The sequence below is a fragment of the Rhincodon typus genome, chromosome 1 (genome assembly GCF_021869965.1).
Source record: "Rhincodon typus isolate 14 chromosome 1, sRhiTyp1.1, whole genome shotgun sequence".
NCBI lineage: Eukaryota > Metazoa > Chordata > Chondrichthyes > Orectolobiformes > Rhincodontidae > Rhincodon > Rhincodon typus.
In genome coordinates this window covers 34,625,431-34,635,921 of record NC_063332.1, presented here as the reverse complement: position 1 = coordinate 34,635,921, position 10,491 = coordinate 34,625,431, and positions in this window count along the sequence as shown.

Below are 10,491 nucleotides of genomic sequence, written 5' to 3'. Positions count from 1 at the left end.
TCAAGTCACTACCCTGGGAGAGTTAAAGGTTTTATCAGAGTAAAGAAGAGGTGAATTATTAGGCCAAACAATGCATGTTAGGTGTGAGGCCTTGTTTAAAATCTCTTTGTGTTTTGGTTTGGAGTCAGACTGGTTTTATTTCTAAAGTAGGAATTTATAAAATGCCATATTGACTGACTATCTATAAATTGTATGCTTTTTGAGCAAAATAGAATGTATCTGCAAATAGAAATTCACCCCATTGATGTACGTGTGTGTGTGTGTGTGTGTGTGTGTGTATGTGCGTGAAAGAGAGGATGTATGTGCGTGAGGGAGAGAGAGAGAGACAGTGTGTGTGCGTGTGTGTTTGTTTGCTTGAGAAACAGTGCGTGTATGAGAGAGGATTTGTGTATGTGCGTGTGTGTGTGTGTGCGTGTGTGTGTGCGTGTGTGTGTGTGTATAGTGTGGTGGGGTCACCTGTAATACAACAACCTTCACCTTTGACAACCAATTCTTCTTCCAGACACACGGAACAGTCATGAGGACCAGATTTGCTCCCCAACATGCCAACATTTTCATGTACAGGTTTGACCAAGGCTTCTTTGCTGCACAGAACCTCTGACCAAGGCTATATACCAGATACACTGACGACATTTTCTTCCTTTGGACTTGTGGTGAGGAATCACTGAAACAACTACATAGTGACATCAACAGGTTTCATCCCACCATCAGGCTTACCATGGACCACTCTTTAGAATCAGTTTCACTCCTCGACACCCACATCGCCATCAGTGACTACGACAACGGATGAATAGACACTGTGCAACAATCGCCAGGCAGAAATGTTCCCTCCCAGCGGGGGAGCACTTCAGCGGTCAATGACATTCGGCCTCAGATCTTTGGGTAAATGTCCTCTCAGGTGGACTTCAGGTTACACAACAACGCAGAATCACCTAGCAGAAGCTGATAGCCAAGTTCGGTATCCATAAGGATGGCCTCAACCGGGATCTTGGGCTCATGTTGCACTACAGGTCACCCTACCACACTGTATACTCTCACGCACGCACACACGCGCACACACACACTCTCACACAGATCTTCTCTCATAAACACACTGTCTCTCAAGCACACACACACAGACACACACACACACAGAGACACACACACACACAGAGACACACACACACACACACACACACACACACACACACACACTCTCTCTCTCTCTCTCCCTCATGTCTGCACACACACTCTCTCCCTTACGTGCACTCACTGTCCCTCACACATGCACACTCCCTCTCCCACACATACACACACGCACACACACACACAAATCTATGGGGTGAATTTGTATTTGCAGATGCATTCTACTTTGTTCAAAAAGATCACTTTCTTTTTCAGTCAGTCAATGTGGTATTTTGTAAATTCTTACTTTAGAAATCGAACCGGTCTGACTACAAATCAAAACAAAAATAGATTCTAAACAAGGCCTTACACCTAACATGCATTGCCTGACCTAAAATGTCACCTCTTCTTTACACTGACAAGTCTCAGAGCAGTGACTTGAAAGAAATTTGAGGATTTGCATATGCATATTAATTAATAAACCGTCTAACTGATTAAAGACTTAACAGAATCTTAGGTTTGCTAATACGTCCTCATCAGTTGTGTGACCCTTTGATCTTTTGCTTATAAATTCTGTGTTCTGTGTGCTTCTTTTTCACTTCACCTGATGAAGGAGCTACGTGCCGAAAACTTGTGATTTCAAATAAACCTGTTGGGCTATAACCTGGTGCTGTGTGATTTCTGACCTTGTCCACCCCAGTCCAACATAGGCACCTCCACATCATAGGTCCCAAATGGAGGCATGAAAATCCAAGCCTAAATCCTCAAAATACATGCCACCTTAGTATTAGCCTGAAAAGATTGCCTAATTTGGTTACCATCTGGTTAGGGATCACTAAGTTTTCTTTGTTTAAAGTAGATAAAGCATGAAATCCCAGGAATTACTAAAAGAATGAAGCCACAAGGTGCCACAGTTTTGAATAGACAAAGTAAACTTTACCATATCTTGACATTCAGTAAATATAAAGTCACATCATCCTCCTGGTCTATAGGGCTGCTCTCTCATTAGACAGAGATGATTGGTGGTGGTTTTAATTTAAGGGTGACCATGCTTCAGGCAATGGGGCAGGATGTGGATGAGAAGGAGAATCCTTCATTATAACCTCAGCCACTGCAGCAATTGAACCCATGCTGTTGGCATCACTCACCAGCCACCCAGCCAACAAACATTCAGCAGCCATTAGATTTATACCCTTCATCAGAACTGGGGAAGGAGGGAGGGAGGTCAGAAATAAATAGAGGGAGGGGAGTGGGGCTGGGGGAAGGTAGGTGGGATGGTGATAGGTGGATGCAGGTAGGGAGTGGTGGGGATTAGTCAGTGGGAAGGGTGGGGCGGATAGGTGGGAAAGAAGATGGATGGGTTGTGTCAGGTCAAGGATGTGGGGATGAGAGGGAGGGTTGGATATGGGATGAGGCTGGGGGTTTGGGGAGATTTTGAAACGGGTGAATTCTATGTTGAGGCCTTTGGGCTGTAAGCTCCCAAGGGAGAATATGAGGTGTGGCTCCTCCAGTTTGCATGTGGTATCATTGTGACACTGGAGGAGGCCCAGAATGGACATGTCACCCAGGCAGTGGGAGGCGGAATTAAAGTGGTTAGCAACTGGAAGGTGTTGTTGATTATAGCGTACAGAGCGCAGATACTCCGCGAATCGGTCACTGTGTCTGCACATGGTCTCACTGATGTAGAGGAGACCCTATCAGGAGCAATGGATATAGTAGAGTTTGGAGGATGTACAGGTGAATCCCTGTTGGATATGGGAAGTTTGTCTTGGGCCTTGGACAGAGGTGACAGGGGAGGTTTAGGGGCAGGCGTAACAGCTCCTGCAGTTGCAGGGAATGGTGCTGAGTGTGGAGGGCTTTGTGGTGAGTGTGGAGCGGATGAGGGAATCATGGAGTGAGCATACCTACTGAAGGCAGATAGGGGTGGGGAGGGAAATCTTTGGTGATGGGGTCGGATTGCAAGTGGAGGAAGTGGTGGAGAATGCTGTGCTGGGTGCAGAGGTTGGTGGAGTGTATTAGAACATAGAACAGTACAGCACAGTACAGGCCCTTCGGCCCATGATGTTGTGCTGATCTATTATCCCATTAAGATCAAACTACCCTGCATACCCTACATTTTACTATCCCCCATGTGCCTATCCAAGAGTCACTTAAAAGTCTCTAAGGTATCTGACTCCACTACCACTGCCGGCAGCGCATTCCACACGCCCACCACTCTCTGTGAAGAAACTACCTCTGACATCTCCCCTGTACCTTCCTCCAATCACCGTACTGATTTGAGTGGCCTATTAAAATCACTACAACTAGCCCTGCCCTTATTTCTAGGCAAAATCAAAATTAACCAGTATTGGAGGAGCTTGTGCCTAAAATGTGCCATCTCCACAGGTTGCTAGTATTCACAGCACAAATTGGTTTAAAAATGGATTTTATCTCAACCTAAAAAAAGATCCTGCCTTTTTGAATTATTAAATGGCGTCAAATTGCGAGTAGCATTGCTATTATTTTCCATAATATGTGGTTAGGATTACACTCCCACTGTACAGCAAGGGTTGCCAGAAACTCATATCAGACTCTGGATGTGTGCCCCCTGAGGTTTTTAACTTTTTTTTCTTGATAGCCAAAAGACACAAATTCCAAAAATGCATTCCTGACTGGCATGGCTCTGCTTCAAAGAACACAATTTTGTAAATCACCCATATAATTCAACTGAGAATAGGTGATCAGGTAATGAATGGATTGCCCTTCTCATTGCTAAACAGTTCAAAAATGTTTTTGAAGAATGTTAAAAAATTCATTTGTTTTGATAGTATTCCAGCAGGTTTTTTCAAAAAAAATCTGTTACAAAGGAATGCTTCAAGCAGCGTTTTGTAGAATCTTGTATTTATTTTGGTTAGCGCATAAAGGAATAGAAGATTAATAATATAAAGAAATGTAAATAGATCATAGATTCAAGAACAATGTGAGAAGAGTCAGGAATAAATGCAAAATACTGACTGAAGAGGATCAATGTCCTAAGAAAACACAAAGAGGAAATAAGAGAAAGCAAAATGTTAAGAAAAAAAGTGACAGTTAATTATACTTGACTTAATATTCAATGTTGGAAATTCAATATAAATATGATTACTGTCTGGGAGATAAAATGTTCTGTGCTGGAATAAAGGGCAGAGATTTTTGAGAAGATTTGTAGCTCAGGTTGTGGATGAGGTTGTAGACATGCTCGCTGAGCTGGTGGGTTTGGTTGCAAACCTTTCGTCACCTTGCTAGGTAACATTGTCAATGCACCTCTGGTGAAGCGTTGGTGTTCTGTCCCGCTTGTTATTTATATGCTTCAGTTTGCTGGGGTAGTTGGTATTACTTCTGGTTCTGTTTCTCAGTGGTTTGTACACAGGGTCTAATTCAATGTAGTTGTTGATGGAGGTCCAGTTGGAATACCAGGCCACCAGGAATTCCTTGGCGTATCTCTGTTTGGCTTGTGCGATTATCGATGTGTTGTTCCAGTCAAATTCATTTGCCTCGTTATCTGTGTGTAGTGAGACAAGTGAGAATTGGTTGTGTCTTTGGTGGCTACTTGGTATTTGTGTATTCGTATTGTCAGTTTTCTTCCAGTTTGGCCTATGTAGTGTTACTCACAGTTCTTACATGGTATTTTGTATATTACGCCGGTTTTGCTGGTTTTGAGTATGGGATCCTTTACGTTTGTCAGTAACTGTCATAGGGATGGTTGTTGGTTTGTGGCTACTTTGATACCTCGGGGTTTGAGTAGTCTTGTGGTCATCCCTGATATGTCTTTAATGTATGGTAGGATGACTAGTGTGTCTGGTCATGCTGCGCCTTCCTGTTGTGGTCTGTCTTGGAGGTAAATGTGGATTGTGCTTTTTGGGTATCCATTCCTTTTGAAGACTTCGTATAGGTGTTCCTGTTCTGCTTTGCTTAGTTCCGGGTTGCTGCAATGTGTTGTGGCTTCTTTAAATAGTGTCCTGATGCAGCTCCGTTTGTGAGCATTGGGGTGGTTGCTAGTGTAATTGAGTGTCTGGTCCGTATGTGTGGTCTTTCTATCTGGAATTGATAGGGGTATCCAACACATCCTGATTCTACGGACTCCCCAAGGTACACAAAGCAGGAGTCCCGCTCAGCGCCATTGTCTCATTGCCAGGTATACCAGCATATAGACTTGCCAAAGAACTACAACAGAATTTCAAATACTTAGTGGACAACAATGCCCACTCCATCCACTCATTCCAAGAATTCCTCAACATCATCAAGGACATCAGGATTGAAGAGGATGAGATGATGATACACTTTGATGTAACAGCACTATTTACATTCATAAACATCGACCTAGCCAAAGAGACAATTACCACACTGCGAATCAAGGTGGCAGGCGCCCCAAGACACCAAAAACATCAATAAGGACACCACCATGAAACTACTAGATCTGTGCCTCACAACCCACTTCATCTTCAACAACGGCATATACAAACAAATCAATGGAACACCAATGGGATCTCCAATATCAGGACTGATTGCAGAAGCTGTAATGCAAAGGTTAGAATGGAAGACACTCCCCACTTGACAACCCAAACTCTGGGTCCAATATGTAGATGATACATTTATGATTATTAAACACACAAAACTAGAAGAAACCTACTGACACATGAACAACATCCTTACTGTGACAAAATTCATGGAAGAAGAAGAGAACAACAACCGACTACCTTCCTGGACATAATGGTAGAATGCAAACACAACGGGGAACTCCAGACAAGTGTATACAGAAAGACCACACATACGTACCACTTACTCAAATACACTAGCAACCACCTGAATGCATACAAACAGAGCTGCATCAGGACACTATTTAAACGAGCCACAACACATTGCAGCAACTGGGAACTACACAAAGCAGAACAGGAGCACTTATAAGCAGTCTTCAAAAGAAATGGATACCCAAGAAGCACAATCCGCCATTACCTCCATGACAGACCACAAGAAGACACAACACTGCCAGACACACTAGGCAACCTACCGTACATCAAGGACATTTCAGAGATGACCACAAGACTACTCAGACCCCTAGTATCAGAGTAGCCCACAAACCAACAACTACCCTGCTACAGCTACTGACAAACGTAAAAGATCCCATACCCAAAACCAGCAAAATCGGTGTAATATACAAAATACCATGTAAGAACTGTGAGTAACACTACATAGGCCAAACTGGAAGAAAACTGACAATACGAATACACAAATACCAAGTAGCCACCAACAGACACAACCAATTCTCACTTGTCTCACTACACACAGATAACGAGGGACACAAATTTGACTGGAACAACACATCCACAATCGCACAAGCCAAACAGAGACACGCCAGGGAATTTCTGGAGGCCTGGTATTCCAACCAGAACTCCATCAACAAACACATTGAATTAGACCCTGTGTACAAACCACTGAGAAACAAAACTGGAAATAATATCGACCACCCCAGCAAACTGAAGCATATAAATAACAGGCGGGACAGAACACCGACGCTTCACAAGAGGTGCATTGACGATGTTACCTAGCAGGATGACGAAGCATTTGCAACCAAACCCACCGACTCAGTGAGCACGTCTACAACCAGTGGCTCGGTGGCTCAGTGCTTAGCACTGCTGCCTCACAGCGCCAGGAGCCTGGGTTCAATTCCACCCTTGGGTGACTGTCTGTGTGGAGTTTGCACATTCTCCCCATGTCTGCATGGGTTTCCTCAGGGTGCTCCAGTTTCCTCCCACAGTCCAAAGATGTGCAGGTAGGTGGATTGGCCTTGCTAAATTGCCCATAGGGATCAGGGATGTGTAGAATAGGGGGATGGGCCTGGGTGGGATGCTCTGAGGTTCAGTGTGGACTTGTTGGGCCAAAGGGTCTGTTTCCACACTGTAGGGATTCTGTGATAACCTTAAAGGGCAGAGAGTTGACTAAAACAATAGTTTTGTGCTTTAATCATCTCCAGTCACTCTGTTCCAGTGCAGATGGCTGATTCGTTTAAAATGTAGCCTTGAGATTGGAAGTTTTTAAAAATAGAGAAACTAAGATGAAAGATTAGATGTCATTGTGCAGGCTATGGCCAAGGCTGAAAATATTAAAAAAGCACTGAACCCTCAGTGTGAAACCGTGTGAGCAGGGAATGCAGGTTAGAGATAGAGTTCTCAATATATCCAATATTCCATTTGTAATTCCTAATAACACAGTGTCACTCTCAGACTGTAAGCTCACCTTTTGAAAGATGCTGACATGATAAACCGGCAAGTGCTCATTCAGCAATATAACCTTGACTTTAATGGACTTAAATTTGTTTTAGAAAGAGAAACCTGAAAACAAGTAATGTGTTTTAGAACTAATTGGGAGGTAAGTTCGGTAATGTTGTACAACAGTAAATAATTTAGCAAGGCCGTGACCACGTCTGACCTTCATAGAGATTCAGGCCACTATTAACATGCTTGGAGCTTGTTTCTTAGGCAGCCATGCAGCCTCCAGGAACACGCAGATGCCTCATTTGATATTCCAGTGAGGTTTCAAAGCCCATTTCAACCTAGGACTTCAAAATTCAGCTCAACTAGTTGGATCCTGTTTGTGTAAGTTCTGACTGGTATTTCTGGGTCTTGCCTAATCAGTGGTCCTTAAAGGAATTGTTGAGGATGCTCAAGGAAAAGTCTGCAACACTTGACAGATACTGTTTTTCACCGCGCCTGTATAAGTGCTTCTCCTGATTTTACAAAACAACGATAGGTTGCTTATGACCTACTTCCTCCCAACTCTTGATTGCTTCCCTCAGCTCCCGCCATGACTCACATATGGGTCTCAGCACAATTAAAACTGGTTAGGCTCCTACAGGTGAGCTGAATTGATTGGCAACTGCAATTCCCCTGAATTAAGCTGATGAGGCCAGAGGGTGAGCTTAGTTCATTCCTGAGGCCATGCTCATATGGTGCTCTGTCACTAAGTGCTGCCAGAATTGTGTCTGGTTTGGAGCACTGAAGAATTTAGGGCTCACTGTGTAGCTATTTCGCTTTGTCAGATATAGTAATGGAACAAAGAAATATTTGAAACCAATGATCTAAAAGACAGTTAAATTCTATCAATTAATTTGAATTAAATGAATAGGTCTCGCTGGCATTGTCCGGTAAATTATAGGATATGTTATTTTATATTGACAATACATTTTGTAATTTCATCAGGAATATGTATGTAGTTGATATGTTCCTTTAAAATAACATAATTTACTCACAGTAAATAGCTTTTAGGTAGATCCTAACATCAATTGGCATTGGTTGTAAACAGTTATCCGTAGATTGACATTGTGCTTGTAAATCCAAGGCTCCTCCTGAAGATTAAATTGAACTAACTGTAAATAGGCTTTCTTTCACTTTTTAAATGCTTTTTTTGATACAATAGTTTGTATGACTAACAAAGTGCATAATTGAAATGTGATAGCCACGTCTCAAAGCTTAATCTACAGGCAAAAGTAAAACAGCGTTATGGTGAAAGAATTTTTAAACCAGTGCATAATTTTAGTACAGTTCATATTCTGCTTAAATAAATAAACTGTAATCCTACTTGAAATAGTTTCTATTAATTAATAAAAATTAGAATTCTAAAAAAAATCGCAATTAAACATCTAAGGGCATCAATAGATTTCTTTAACTAACAACTTGTGTGGAGTAACATTTTGTTGGCGCTTTCATTACTTCAGCCTCAAGAGGCAATTGGCAAAAACAAAACAGAAGCCATGTTGGGTCTGCTCCAGCTAATCAATCATGGGAAAGTAATCGTGCATTATTAGCACTGTGTGAAATTTCCTGAATTCACTATTATGCATATGAGAAAAAAAATAACGAATATGGAAACAGCTGTGTGGTTTCTTAGCAGTCTGATTTTCTTCTTGAATGTATATATCCATCTTTCTGCTCCTATAGTTATACATTTTGCTGCAGAATGTCTACAACAGCTAAAATACTCTCATCAGCTGTTATTAACAGTTGGAGGCAATCCATTTTCTCCAAGGCAGCCTTTTGTTTTAACTCTTTGTGTACTGAATTGTTCTTTTCCACTCTGAGCAGCATTAATCCATCTCATCACTGTATAACACCTGGTAGAAAGAGAAATAATGGAATATGTCTTCTGACTTTAGTGGGGGTGCAAAGATTCTTTTGTATGCGCAATACTTGTCAAAGAAGCAGAAGAAATTTTCTGGCAATTTGGTTGAAACAACAGAAGGAATAATTATGTTTTTATAAAGAAACCTTTATTAGACTAATGTTGTTTAAGTGATACTGCACCTGAAATTCCTCCTAGGTTGTTTTCTGGTGTTTAAGTCTAAAAGCTGAGGCAGTGCAAATTTGACGTCCCTGATGTCAAATACCTGTGTGTTTGACCTTCCTTGATAGATGCTGAAGTCATTTTCTTGGCCATTGCCTGAGCCACAAACAACAGCTTCTTCACCACAGAGTAAAAATCCACATTACCTCCTCCACCCCTCAATCATACAACTCATCCAGACAGAATCACAAAATTATTAAGGTGCAGAAGGAGGCCAAATGGCCCCTCATGTCTGCACCCACTCTTGAAATGAACGTTATCACTTACTGCCATCTATCTGTCTTTTTCCTGTAACCCTGCACATTGTTTTTATTCAAATAATCATCCAGTGCTGCTTCAATTGAGCCTGTCTCCACCATACTTTCAGGCCGTGTATTTCAGGCCCTGTCACTGTGTGGAAAAGTTTTTCTTTCTCATTGCATTTGCTTCTTTTGCATATTGCCTTAAATCTGTACTGACTCATTGTTGATTCTATACAGTTTCTCCATGTCTACTGTCTCCAGAGCCCTGATGATTTTGAAAAATGTAATCACATTTCCTCTTAACCTTCTCCTGTCCAAGGAAAATGGTCCTGACTTCTGCAATCTAGCCTCATAACTGAAGTTTCTCGTTCCTAGAACCATCCTCGTGAACTTTTTCTGCATTTTCACCAATGTCTTCACGTTGTTCCTGAAAGTGTTATCCAGAAATGTGCACAATACTCTAGCTGATGTCTAACTAGTGTTTTATATAACTTCAGTATAACTTCCTTGATTTTGTACTGTATACCTCTATTAATAAATTCACGATACTGCCTTATTAACTTCTCTCCACCAGCTTTGCCACTTTTAATGACTCATGTACATAAACACCCAGGTATTTCTATTCCTGCACACCTTTAGAGTGGCAACCAATATTTTATGCTTTATCTTCATGTTCTTTCTCTCAAACTGTGTCACATCACATTTCTCCGCCACCTATATGTCCATTACAACTGTTTGTATCCTTTTGAAATCCTACTCTGTCCTCTTTACAGATTGCAATACTTCCAAA